General features: G+C 39.0%; 1 protein-coding gene across 1 annotated transcript in view; it reads left to right on the top strand.

Annotated features, from left to right (window-relative positions):
* Positions 1-5,254: 5,254 nt before the first annotated feature.
* The window catches only part of SYBU (syntabulin), a 113,643-nt gene continuing 103,893 nt past the window's right edge, over positions 5,255-15,004 (top strand). Inside the window, exon 1 of the mRNA XM_043601618.1 lies at positions 5,255-5,298. The gene's annotated coding sequence lies outside the window, so the exon portion shown is untranslated. The remainder of the gene's footprint in view (positions 5,299-15,004) is intronic.

The raw sequence follows: 15,004 nt of genomic DNA, 5'->3' as shown, positions 1-15,004 counted from the left end.
TTTTAATCACAGACTTCACCTTAAGAAACACTATACTTGAAATCAATCATCTCTAGCCTCATTATTTCTTCCTCTAAAAGACTATTTACCCAAGAACAACTTCCTTTGGCACATTATAGCAACTGTTACCAGAGTAATAAATAACAATTATTGTGAAAGGATTGAAAGATAAATTTTCTAACACCCCATAAAAATTAAAAAATAAGCAAAATAGGCTGCTAAGATAATTTTGATAAGAAAATCTAAATGGAGTGAAGGTTTTGTATATATGTCTTAACACAGAAATAGGAAGCCATTATCATGTAAGTTCAGCTCAGAAGTTGGGGTTATTTGGACACATAATGCACTAATGAAAATCCATTTCTGCAGAGAAGCTTCTAGTCTCTTCTCATCACAACAGTTACTGAAATGGAATTGAGGCATACATTTGGGCCTTAATAAAAGGAATAACTGTGTGGTCATGAACACTTTCATTTTAAAATGGTAGACATGACTCTAGCCTCAAAATGAGAAAAGATTCCCTACCCCCTTTGACAGGACACTGTTGCTATGGTGACGGTCTGCTACCCTATGGCTGAGCAGCTTTGGGTGGCTTTACTTTGAGTGGACAAGCTAAGACGTGTTTGAATCACCTTGCTCACACCACAACCTGACCAAGAAAATGCTTTACATAAAAACAAATTAGTCACTTTTTTTTTTGAAATCCATGGCTTGGAGGTAAACTACAAGATAAAGACTCTGAAATGTTTATCTCCAGCCTGGACCTCTCCTTTGAGCTTGGACTTCCATTCCATAGCTCCATGCAGATGCCCCATCATTATCTAACATTTCATATGACCAAAACAGAACTAATTATGTCTCCCATCTCCATCATGACCACATCCTGCCCCTTCCACCCCCATCCACTCAGTTATTCAGACCAAAAGCCTTGGCATTATTACCTTTAACTTCTTTTAAACATTTATCAGTGCCTGCCTGCAATAATCTTGTTTGTTCACACATCTTTTATCTGACTCTCTCCTTTAGAAAGACTATCAATTATTTCAGGGAAGGAATGCAATCTGTTTTGTTCACCACTGCATTCCCAGCATCTAAAAAAGTGTCAGATTTACAGTGGGTACTCAATAAATATTTACTGCCTGACTATGCCTATTCCTATGATACCACTTTCTTATTTTAGAATTTTCAACAGTATTTTTAAGGATGTGCTATGACTGTGGACAATTTATTGGGAGAGGGGGGATTTGTTTCTTCATTTATAAATGGGGAAAATTAATCTATGATTTTCTGATTTATGCTGAACCTTCATGACTCTGCTATCAAAGCTTATTTGACATAAAATATTTCTTGTCCACTCAATTCACTATGTGATTTCCATTAGCTTTTTTCTTATTGACATATACAATAATGTATATGTAATTACAGTTCTCAAAGCACTTTCGTTTCCATTATTTCCTTTGACACCTCAAACTCTTGGAAACTTACATTTATTATTTCTGTTTTATAGATGAATAACTACAAGTTCAGAGGGGGTATATGAGTTGCTCAAATTCACCATGCATCTTATTTCACTAAATCAATTTGTTGATAAATAAAAGTTGTTATCTTGGCTAATACTTTAAATATTTTTATAGTTATGCTATAGACCTAGGAATTATAAAAAATAATCTTTCTGTGAAATATTTTTTAAGAAATATTAATCATCATAATTGTGGTTTATGAGAGTGGAACATAGTTTTCAAGTCTTCCAAGGCCATTGATTAGACTCCAGCCAGCCCTTTCTATAGGAAAAAAAGAACATTACTAGCATGATTTAGTTGAGTGGACAGAAGATGACCAAATCTACTCCCTGTCCATCCTGCATCTACTATTTTTCCCATTTGACTTATTCCTTTGAGTAAAGGCTTTGCCTCCAGAAAGCCCCTGCAGTAAATAGGAATACAGAATAATAAAAAATACTTGGGTTCAAATCCCCACTCCACCATTTACCACCTTTGTGACTGTAAACAAGTCATGGGCCTCTGTTCCTCCATCAGTAAAGTGTACTAAGATTAACTTAAGAAAAGTGTAAAATTAAATTAAATGATGTAAATTGGTGCCAGATATACAGTACAAAGTCAGAGAATGAGAACTCCTTCTCATCCTGGTAACTTGGAGGAGTAACATGTGAATCTAATCACACTTTAACAAACAAGCCTTAAGGAAATGGAAAGAGGAAAAAGAAAACCAAGATAGGTTTAGAATTTGGTATTGGCTAAATGTTGCAGAATGACTAAATTAATTATAGACAGGTACTACTAGTTCAACATATTTTGATAAAAGCAGTGAAAAACTTCAAATATTCTTAGTACAAGAAAATTACACTTTAGTCCCAGAAAAGAAAAGCTGGCATTTCTTTGTAAATATTTTAACTGAATTTATTTTCCTGTAAATAAATGGATTGGAGTTTGTTATAGGACCATGTGGTTTCTGGACACCAGTTGAATCCTCCCACCTGTAAGCTGGTTATTTAATATCCTCAGGTCTGAAGAAATAAAAAGACAATTTTCTCTAGTCTAATTCAAATCCAGACTCTCAGAAGAAACAACTAGATAAGGGAGAGGATTTTTTTCATTTTAGTAGTCATGAGGAATGTCCTGGCTTGCAAACATATGGGTTTTAAGAAGGACTTGGGTGCCAGACAGAAGAAACAGAGAACTCAGGAACCAAGAAGCGTGATTGATGCAACATCTCAAAGGCATGATTAGATAATCTTTTAAAGTCCTCTTTAAGCTCCAAGATTCTATAAACCTCCCTGTTTAAACCTTCCTTCTAAAATGAATTCTGCATAGTTTCTATAATTACACTGGATTCTTGCAAAATGTCTGGGAAAGATTGAGTTCAGTAGTTTGTGCTTTGATAACCGTCTACATATTTCTTGTGTTCTTAATTTCAGAAGGTCATCTTATAGAAGATGCATTATGGAAGATGTATATTGACAATGAGTAAGAAACTAAGCTCCTACGGACAAGCATCACATTTTGTTCCACTGGAGGCAGTACTGGGGGACCCATTCCAATGAAAACCATTCCCAATAGGATTTTCCTCTCTTCTCTTGCCACCTTCTAGCCCATGACACTTCCCGCTCAGAAACTTCACATCGGTACCATATCCACCCTTCTCTCATCCCTACTTTACCACTCTTTGTCTCTACCTTCCAATCATCCCATTTTTCCCTCACATCCATGTGTGCACACACACATTCCCTGTGCTCAGAAGGCTTCAGAATAAAAATGTAGTAATATTTCCTTCCAAATGGGTGGGAATCCCTGTTCTAAAGGAAGCTATAAACCTGCAAGGGCATGAGACTGGTTATCTTTAACCCAATAGTCCTACATTTCCAGGCACTTTCCAGGTACTTTCCTTTTTATCTTTACAACAATCTTATAAAGAACTAAAAGGGATTCAATGGAAATTATACAGGAATGTCTGATGCAGAGGGCCTGGAAGCCTGGATTATGAGAAGGAAGAGAAAAAAACAAATTCCTGGGACGCTGTCCCAAAGACCATATGCCAAGCAGGTGAAGGAGACGCTGGTGCAGACAGCAGTTTTGACAAGAAGCCACAGGGGCAGATTTATCTCTGTTGAAGGTCAAAGGAGGCGTAAACCACTAGGACCTTGAATGGAGGTGAAAAGGGTACATACTATGATCTAGTAAAGTCAAGATTTGGCAAAAGATTTCTTTTGTGATGGGGTTCCATTGTGTCATGAACCTTCTTTTTTCATGAAGGAGGGGCTTTCCAAGACTTAGGAAATATAAGAGAGAAGAAATCTTATGAGCCTTATGATCAGACAGAAGTAGAAGCGATACCGAAGGAAAATACGCTGGGACAACAGAATAAGATGTTTCATGCATTTAACATTTGCCAAGTAATGTGAGACTGATGGTTTCAACTGTATTGAGTTCTCTCACACATAAATAGAAGTCTGTTACACTTCAAGCTGACTATGTGTGCTAAACTCTAGTGAATATGGTTGAGAAGGGGAGCCAGGGTAAGGAGAAAACAGTCAGGGTAAGGATTCTTCTGTACAGAAAGCTCTGTTTAGGGGTAAAAATGAAGACTGATCTAAGAGTGAACAAATAACACAACAAGAAACTCACCAGGAAGAGCCCTTAGCCAGACTGTGGTGGCTGCCCTTTGACCCTCAACTAAGGTAAGACAAAATGATGCAATCAGTCTCATCATGAGGCTCTTTAGTAAAGCTGAAAGTCCTAGATGGGGCTACCTGGGGCTCTGGCAATTCTGAGGAAAGAATCTTAACCTAAAGTCAATACAAATTATAGCTATATTGCAGTTGCTATAAAGAAGTCTGGAGTGCTTTATTATTATTTTAACCCAATCGCTATTACCTCCGTAGAGTTAGAAAGTGAATAGCCACGTTTATCCCCAGAATCAGGAAATTCAACAGAGACACCTTGTTTAGCAGAGGCGTCCAAGGTCACTGGTGAAGTTGGAAAGAGCTTGTGGCTTCAGGTCCAGTTTTGGGCAGTGTTCTCCTTAGCTGTCCCCAGACAACAGGCTGTGGTCGCGAGAGGAATCTTCCCAGGGAGCGACAGTCTGTCCTAAAGGGCAACTCGGGTCCCCGCTGCGGTTTTCAGTGCTTTGCATCTCCACGCGCGGACAGGGTATTCGTTTTCAGCGGTGAGTGAAGACCGCGAGGCGGACGCCGGCCCCAGACCCGCAGCCGCTCCGGGATCCCCGGCGGGCCCGAGAAGGGGGTTGTGCAAGCAGACGCTCCGGCCCCTCACCGTTTCCCTCAACGGGCGGCGACCCGGAGCCTCTGCAGTGCGCCGCCCCCGCCCCGAGCGGCCCCGGGAAACAGCCTGCGACGCAACCCGCTGCTCTCCAGAGACCCGGACGGAGCCCGCGGGTCGCGAGCCCCGGAAGCAGGCCCCCGGTGCCCCCCGCGTGCGGCCCTCACGGCGCCCACGTCGCGGCGCCCCACCTCCCGGAGCCCGCCCTTTCGGTCCCCGCCTTTCTCCCCGCAGCGTCCGCAGCCCCTGCTGCGGCCGAGCAGGCTGCCGAGGCCCAGAGGCCGCGGGCGCCCAGAGCGCGGGCGGCCGAGGCACCACGTGTCCCGCCCGGGCTGGCGCGGGCGGAGCGGGCCGGGCCGGGCTCCCGGAGCCTGAGCGCGCACCGGCGGCGCCGCCGGATCCTGTGCGCGCCCGACCCCGGCCCAGCCGGGCCCCGGCCTCCCGGGCGCGCGTGGATGCCTCCTCCTGGACGGCGCGATGGGGCCCTTCTGGGAGAGAAAGGGTAAGATTGGGCGTCTGTACGGGCTCCGTTGCCAGTGCCCGCTGGCACGAGAGGGCCTCTTGGGTCAAATGAGAGCGGAGGACACCCCGGATCCGCATGGGATGAGGTGGGGCGTCAGGGTGCTTGGGAGAGGTCGTGGAAAATGGGGACTCGCAGCACGCGGATAGAGACCACAGTGGCCCAGTTTGGTCATTGAGGTGGTTGGGACAACAGGCAAGGTTGGCCAGGCCGTAGGTTTTGGATGCCCCTTTACTCATTGTCCTCGAGAGTGGAGCTTGGAAATGGTGCCTTTTGATAAGGAAGGTTCCTTCAGTAACGAATTGGTGCTATCCCAAAAGAAAGCCTTGGTAGATCTCTCCAAAGACATGGATGGCCCATAGTCCCCAGACGACACTTTCAAGTTTCTGCTTCCTTGGGGATTTTTCATACAGACTATTTGAGGTGAAGAGTGAGGACCGAATATTCATCAATATGTTGTTGAAGGGCACAGCTGATGAGCTCAAATCAGCAGGCTTGAATTTAAGATGAGTAAATTGTAGAGAGGAAGACATCAGTAAGCTTAAAATGGTGCATGAGAAGAGATTCTTAAAGCTTTATATGGAATGAGTCAGTTGGGAAAAACTGCTCTTCTGTTGTTTTTATGTTCTCTAGTGTGGAGCAAGGAGTGACCTCAAGGAAAGCAGAAAATTCCACTGCTAGGTTCCTTACAGGTCCTTGAACCCCTGGCCCCAGACCCTGGTTGCAGAAGCAAAGAGCAGCTCTGTCTGAATCTTCCATCTCAGAAAAGGGCCGAATTTGAACCCCAAAGTCCAGAATCTTCTACTTAAGTTTTCTGCTGCAGCATTGCCAGCTCACATACTTGGCCAGGCACATTTTAGGCATCTTTGCTGCTTCTTCCCCAAAGGGTGACCTTGGGAGCAAAGGGAGTCTGGTAATCCCAGTGGCAAGTTTTCTCCACCTGTACATTTGGAGGAACAGTAGTCCCTTGTCCCTTAAGAGATGAGTACAAGTCACATCATGTTTTTATTTGCTTCAGATTTTAGAGCAGCAATATATTATCATAATGCAACTTTTGGTTACTGAAGTTGTTTGACAATGACACTATTTTAATGCAGAATACATTGAAATACATTTAATTCTTTTTGAGCTTTACATCTTTAAATCACATTTTCTTAACTTGGTTTGCATTTAATAATCTTTAAAGTGATATCATAATTAAGAGCAACAAGTTCTTAAATGCTGATGCCCTCCTCCACCCCAAAGTAAAAAGAGTCCGAACCTTCATTTTTATAAATGAGCTATTGAGGCTATATAGAGAGAGTAAGTGAATTGTCCAAGGGCATGACTTAGCTAGTGGCAAACTTAGAACTAGCTACTTCCCAATACCCAGTCCTGTGGTTTTCTCATATTTTAGTAAACATATGTAAGAGATAAGCACAAATGAGTAATTTTATAGATGAGTGCCTGGCAGGTCTTAGAGATGCGGTATAGAGGTCTGTGATTATAAAGAGGTATCATGAAGGAGATCTTTGTGATGATGGAATAGCTGTGTATCTTGATTGTGATGATGGTTATATGAATCCACATATGTGATAAAATATAGAGCTATACACACACATTGCACTAATGTCAGTCTCCTAGATTGGATATTATGCCATAGTTATGCAAGATACAGTCATTGGGGGGAAACTGGGTGAAGAATATATGGATTTTTGCTGTCTTTGCAACTTCTTATGAATCTATAATTATTTCAGAACAGGTTCATTTTTATTTTTATTTTTAAAATTTATCTTGAGAGTCACTGGGGGGACCTGGGTGAAGAAATATGGATTTTTGCTGTCTTTGCAACTTCTTATGAATCTATAATTATTTCAGAATAAATAGGTTTATTTTTATTTTTTTTTAATTTATTTTGAGAGAGAGAGAGCATGTGTATTTGGGAGCCAGGGGAGGGGCAGAGAGAGAGGGTGAGAGAGAATCCCAAGCAGGATCCACACTGCCAACACAGATCCCGACTTGGAGATCCAATCCCATGAAACTCGAGATCATGACCTGAGCCAAAATCAAGAGTTAGAAGCCCAACTGAGTGAGCCATCTGGGTGCCCCTAAAAAGGTCTTTTCAAAGTAATTTTGTAAGTGTTTCAAAATCCAACATTGGCTATTTTGCTAAATCTGAATTGTATACAAAATACCTTGCTTTTTACTGTATATGCCATTTTTAAGTATGTGATACAAACTAATGCCTGAATATTTGCTGATTTGATATTTAAAAAGACCATATACACTCCTAAGGTATTACTGCTTATGCTAGGATATCAGTATATCCTTGGAGATACTAAATAGCATCTTAGCAAGAGATAGTAAATATAGGTAATTTATTTAAAATTTTAGAAAATAAGGAGAAAGTGTTGTCTTTAAATAGTTATTGTGATAAAATAACAGCCAGGTGTTTTTCTTTCTTATTTATTCCTACATGAAAATACTGAGGTCTTAGGTCTACAATTGGTCTTTCCTCCTCTTAGTAGGATGTTTTCTGTGCTTCAAGTGATTGAATGGAGAGATATCACCAAGCAGACGTGAGACATAGGCTTCCTTTAGAAAGAATCTGATGCTCATAATGACTTTTGTCTTTGTGGAAATTCAGGAGTGTAAACTAATTAAAATATCTGAAAAGGTTTTTTGCGGATTTTTAGAGCTACCCTCATCGATTTCAGGGTGAAGTTTCTTTTACGGGGTTGGCCACCAATGGCAGAAGCCCTAGAACACATTCTGAAAGGAGATGGAAAACTAAAGCTTCAGTGGTCCTGTAGACTGAGGTTCTCGCAGGTCCTGGAAGAGGAAAGGAAGGTTCACATATATACACTTCTGACCAAAGAAATACCATTCTCCAGTGGGGGAGGCACTATTTCCAGAACTTCAGTTACTCTAGTACAGTCATAATTTCTACCATTTCTAAATAGAAATTGTACTATTGTTTGCTTGATATCACCAAAATTGATATTGATACATTTTTTTTTACTTAGCCTTCATCTAGGCAATAATATCCATGAAATACCAAGTTTTATGTGTGTGTTATATTTCTCCAAATACATAAAAATAAATGTATAAATTTGAAAGAGACCTATCCATGAGCCATTGAAAATCATCCTGGCTCCCACCAGTGGTATATTCAGTGCACCAGGGATGCGGTACAATGGCAAAGCTCCATGAGGTGCCAAGGCGGTGGTGAGGGAAGCACACCTAGCTCCACAGAGCAACCCATGATCAGTGGTAGAATGGAGAGAGACTAGGTTGCTTCACATCCTAGTAGCCATTTAAAAATGGCCTTTTATTCCTTCTACAAAAAAACAGTTTTAGTTAAGCTTTATTTTTTATTTTTTACACTTATTTATTTTTGAGAGACAGAATGAGAGAGTGCGAGCCAGGGAGGGGCAGAGAGAGGAGACACAGAATCCGAAGCAGTCTCCAGGCTCTGAGCAAGTGGTCACCACAGAGCCCAATGCAAGACTTGAACCCATGAGCTGAAGTTGGATGCTCAACCAACTGAGCCACCCAAGCACCCCTTCTTAAGCTTTTTAAATTATAAACGATTCCTAAAAGTACTTTCATTTTTTATTGGAGTGAAGCATCTCAGCAAATATATTTAGCTCTGTAGAAACTAGAATCAATATTTGGTTTTTATTTCTATAATTTATGGTAATGACTATACAAGCTGTGTCTCAGGCTTAATCACCAAGTCATATGACTGTGGGCTTTTTCAGTCTCGCAGAGTATATTAACTCAGTTTACTTAAACTATAAGGCATTTGATTTGGTATAGAAATCCCTTTAAAAAATGTCCATGGATGAGAAGACCTTCGCATTCTTCAAGTGAAGTTGAAAAACTATATGAGAAAAGATCAGTAGATGAATATGGAAGAAATATAACAGCATTCCTAAAATTGCTTTCAACTCCTTGTGCTTCTGCTGGTTCCAAAATGAGCTTTTATGACCATCAAACTTAAGTGAGAATATTCACTCACCAGAAAGGAAAAGACCGGTGCCTGGCTGGCTCAGTCAGTAGAGCTGCAACCCTTGATCTCGGGGTTGTGGGTTTGAGCCTCACATTGGGTATAGAGATTACTTAAATATAAAATCTTTCTTTTTAAAAGGAAAAGACAAACATTTACCATAACAACATGTGGCTTACAAAGGCATTCATCAGGGCTGTGATTCTTTCTTATTTAAATAACCTATTTGCAAGCATTAAAAGGATCTGTTGCTTTGTTTTTAACTTTGTTTCTCAAGAAATATTGGCATGCCTCTTGGACCATAGAAAAATATCTTCCTAAAGCTTACCTAACACAAAATCCATATTTGAGAGAAAAGAATGTTCATTCTTTGAGCATGACTAAATTGGTATAAGGAGAGATTAACTCAGTCACATCCTAAATCCCCCATTTTTTCCTGACCCTTTATTTCAAAAAATCTGAATTATTAACAAAATCAGATTGGATTATTTTTAATATGTGGTAATTTAAAAGCATCTTTTCTTGGGGTGCTTGGCTGGCTCAGTTGATGGAGCATGTGACTCTTAATTTCGGTGTTATAGTCAAGGCCCGTGTTGGATGTCAAAATTGCTTAGATATAAAATATCTTAGATATAGATACTTAGATATAAAACATTTTAAAAAATGTTTTCTTTACCCTATCACCAATACAAATAGAAAGACAAGAAGTTGGAGTAGGACAAATTCATTCATAGGTCTATCACTAGACCACCTCATTTTGAGATTACAGTTGGCCACAGCACGAAGAGACTAAAAAATAAAGACAAGATGTTTTTCCTTAAAGAGGATGATATTGTTGTTGGAACAGTCACTGCTAGATGACAGATGATTTCAACCTCTTCTCTAATTTATTTAAGTTTATGAAAGGCTAATCAAAGATAATGTAGGGCATTTGGGCTGAGTCAGCAAAGTATTCACCATGTACGTGCATGTGGAGTGACAATTGTATAGTGAATATTTTAGGAAGAAAATTTAAATGAATGAATAAACGCATCAGGTAACAACACCTGTTTGTCACATTGTAATGTGCTGTTCACCCAAATAATTTCATGTCCCATGCTGAATACATACGAAAATTCCAGTATAAAATTAACCCACAAAGGGAAACATTCCTAGAGTGCCTATATAATTTAATGTCCAAACTGGGGCAAATATAGAATGCAGACTCCATAGAACTGAGATTTTTGTTCCTGTTGTATCCCAGCACCTATAACAACGCTTGGCGATATTAGGTTTTTAGTAAATACTTTCAAATGAATGAGTGAATAAAAGACTAAGTACATATACACACGAACGTATTTACATTTATGAGAAATTATTAGCATTAAATTCAAAATTCAGCCCCAGATTATTCTTCCATATGATTTTGTGAATTGCCAAATTGTAGTTAAGGTGAATACTTCTAGTTTAAGGGCAGTCTATTTCATCATTGGGAAGATCTAACTATCCTAATATTGATTAAATTTGAAGACACCAGGGGCGCCTGGGTGGCGCAGTCGGTTAAGCGTCCGACTTCAGCCAGGTCAGGATCTCGCGGTCTGTGAGTTCGAGCCCCGCGTCGGGCTCTGGGCTGATGGCTCAGAGCCTGGAGCCTGTTTCCGATTCTGTGTCTCCCTCTCTCTCTGCCCCTCCCCTGTTCATGCTCTGTCTCTCTCTGTCCCAAAAATAAATAAACGTTGAAAAAAAAAATTTGAACACACCTAATTGCAGTATCTCTATTGTCACCCAACCAGAAATTCTCAATAATGATATCATGTGAAACTTTGCCAGATGCCTCACTGGGTTCCATATGTTTTGCCACGTGTCCCAAGTTGGCAGCCTATGAGCCAGATTCAGTCTGCAGATGTATTTTGTTTTAAAAATCAGGGGAGTATTCACTAATAAAAGGTTGCAGTTAGAATTTTTTTAATCAAGAGGATTTATAAAGAAATCCCGGATTTATGATTTCCCTGGAAAATAAATAATACAGTTAGAGCTGAGTATAACCCAGCAGAGCATAATCTCTTTTCTTCGCAGTGCCCATTGCCATTGCATTTGATAGTGCGCTGGCATACTGGGCCACTTAGCTCACTTGTGTTAATTACCTGGATTAAGTAAGCTTCTAAGTTTTTGACTTTTGTCCTAAGTATTTTTTTCAGATTTACTAGTCTTAACCCCATCTTTAAAAAAAAAGAAAAATGAACTTAGCTTACCCAAGTTATTCTTTGGAGCCCAAGCTAATTTCTAACTATTACATTTTGCTTTCCTAAGAACTCACAAACCATCTTCTTATTAATTTGTGCCAGAATATTGCCTAATATTTTATTTTAGTCTCACCAATGTTTTACAGACTCTTTAATTTTTGAAACTCAAAACTATAGGTTTCCTTTCTAGATTTGTTCCCTCTTGGCATCTCTCCTCATCTCCAAGATTCTTGAAAAACATTAATAGTGTTATAATCCTATTTGTAAACGGTAAGATTATAAAACCTAGAACATAATTTGTCTGTCAAATGAACTAAATACCTTCAGAGACACTAGTAGTATCACTTGACTTGAGATTTAGTCTCCTTTGCCAAGTTTTATTCTATCCTTTTTAGTTTGGAAATCATTTTTGCTTGATAGAAAAGCAAAAGAGTAACTACAAAGTTCTATTTTGTATTTTTAGTCACCCATCAATAATAGATAAACTGCAACAAGTAATGATTTTATACTTTTCTTTCTCCAAACATAATTAAAATGAATATTGTTTTCATTTTTTTTTAATGTTTGTTTTTGAGAAAGAGACAGACAGAGACAGAGTGTGAGTGGGGGAAGGGTAGAGAGAGAGGGAGACACAGGATCTGAAGCAGGCTCCAGGCTCTGAGCTGTCAGACAGAGCCTGACACAAGGCTCAAACTCACTGATGGTGAGATCATGATCTGAGCCAAAATCAGAAGCTTAATATTTTTGGAGGTTATAGTTCAAAATTCGATTCTCATCTTCCTGATATTATGACCCATAGTTTTGCTGTATCAAGTGTGCCTGGGACCAGAACTTTCGTTTTTTCAATTTTTTACATTAATAGTAATAGTACTTATTATCATAATATTTAACTCAAATTTTAAATGGGTTAAATAAATACCACTATTTTGTGTGATACATGGTGATAATGTGAAGGAGAGCTTATAAAATAATGTGTATCTAAGTAATACATATAAAAATATCCTGAATGACCCTCTAAGTTGAATTTGTAATATGAATACAGAAAGGGAAGGAAGTGGCAAGTTATCTATTTGTCTGAAACTATGAAATAAAATATGAACTTAATCTCAGAAGTGCACATATTTTCTTATTCCCTGAAGAAAACTGAAAACCTTTGGTGACCCAGTCAAAGACAGTTACCTAAGTTTAAAACCATAAAAATCAATTTAAGTTCAACTTACTAACAGTGAGCATTTCTTTCCCAAGGGCATAGCTGCCATATTTTGTAGTGCAAATGAAGAATGGGGTAGAAGATAATATTAACCTGTCCTCTGCCTTCTTCTCTGGTTTAACCTGTGCCCAGGGAAACTCAGTTCATAATTTCTTCAATTTCACACCATTAATACGCATTAAGTTAACTCTAAAAGGTATAGTATAATAGTCTGACTGAGTAGGAACCATTAAACCTAATGACACTTAAATGGATTTATCACAATGATGCATGTCTTTAGGAGTGCCATTATATTTTTCCATAAGATAGAAGGGGTTTAAAAGTATAAACTTTGTATTATCGAGCTGAACATTCTTTTGTATTCATTTGATCCTTAAAACATACTAAAATGGAAGATGGCTACTATGAAGTTATTTCTTACATTTTAACCTAAGGGGAACATTTCCTGTAGATCCCAAGAGTAAGGCTGAGTGCTTCAGTTCCTTTGTCCATGGTGCTGAAATCGGCTTTTCCCTCAGTAGCCCTACGACAGGGCTCAGATGGAGGGGGGAAAGGATTGATGTTTCTCCCAGTTAATGACATATAAGAATACAAATACTGACTTAGAAATGAATGTATTTTTCAACTTTATAATTAGCATATCAATAAAATGTGCACACATTACAAGTTTGTGTATTTGAATAATGTGCATCATGGAGGCTGAATTGGCAAATATTTCTTTTTAACCTATTTGAAGTAGAGCTTGGGAATTTTCATATTTTACTCCCACACTTCATTATTCATTAGGATATACCAACATCAATAATATTTAACGGTTGTCAATTTCTGTTTTTCCAAAAACTCTTCATTTTGGATTTTCTTAGGACCATGATAATGCCTTATCTCTTTGATTTGCTTTATATTCCTCCAGTACAGTGAAAAACAGTGTTAAAAATGATTTGAAATTAAACTTCTTACTTTAAACATATCATGTTAACACATGAATAAATTACATTGTTAGGGTTTTTTTCTTCTTCACGGCCTTAACTTTTTCATAGCATTTTTTATCCCATTATGCTATGCCTTGATCTATATTTCACTGCCCTAAGGAATTTTTTTTCTTTTTACACTACCTGCTTTTATCTGCTAATGAAAATTTTGCACAGCAAGGAGAAGAAAGAGGTAAAAAAAATTCAAAGACACATCTTTCACTTCCTTAGTGGACATTTACAAGAAGTGGGAAATTTCTTTTCTCAATGTCCCCAGTTTATCTTTTAAAGGAGATGAGATCATGTTAATGTGACCACAGATTTCCACCTGTTCAGATTTACTAGTACACAAGGAAAGTTCCATATCTAGGTCTTAGTTTTTCCCCATCAGGACATGTAAGCTGGAAGCTTTGTCAGGCTGCATCAGTGTTCCCTGAGCAAGCATGAATATAAAGTGTGACTTTAACATTAGCATTCTACTTAGAACAAAGTGGAAGTGCCCAGAAACACCACCTACCAATACAGATTGCTCTGGTTTCCCTTTAGAGGGTAACCACAGCCATTTTGACTCTTGGGTTCATTTAAACAAGTCTCCAACCATTGGCTCCTGAACTGAAGCCTGATATAACTATATTTGCCTGAGCAGTGATTTTTTTTTATTACTTCCCCTTCCCAATAGGTAAGTTTGCTTTTGGTGATGAGGGAGGAATATTTGTTTTGGTAAGGAGTTATATTTTTGTCAGAGATCTGTCAAGGTTAAATTGTGGCTAACTAAACCATATTTTATGAGATGTCACTGATTTTTCCAGAAAAACCTAGTTTTGGAGGCAATTTAAGTTTCCAAGTGAGCATTTAAACAGTGAAGAATTTATACTGCTTGATTTATGATTACTGCAAAAAAAATTTACAAATCATGTGTTACAAAAAAAAATTTTTAATACTTATTTATTTTTGAGAGAGGGACAGAGTGTGAGTGGGGGAGGGGCACACACACACACACACACACACACACACACACACAATCTGAAGCAGGCTACAGGCTCTGAGCAGTCAGCACAGAGCCCAATGTGGGGCTGGAACCCACAAACCATGAGATCATGACCTGAGCAGAAATCTGACACTTAACCGACTGAGCCACCCAGGCACCACATATGTTACGAAATTTTAATTTGTCATTTTGTTAGAATGCGGCTCTCCTTTTATCCAGCCATGTAAAACTACTTGTGTTCTTCACCATGAGTATCTCTGATCTGGTTGACAAGGAGAAAACTGACTACGGTGGCATGTGGCCATTCCT

This window comes from Prionailurus bengalensis, chromosome F2, assembly GCF_016509475.1.
Source record: "Prionailurus bengalensis isolate Pbe53 chromosome F2, Fcat_Pben_1.1_paternal_pri, whole genome shotgun sequence".
NCBI lineage: Eukaryota > Metazoa > Chordata > Mammalia > Carnivora > Felidae > Prionailurus > Prionailurus bengalensis.
The sequence above is the reverse complement of the archived record's forward strand: the minus strand, read 5'-3'. Positions and strand labels throughout refer to the sequence as shown.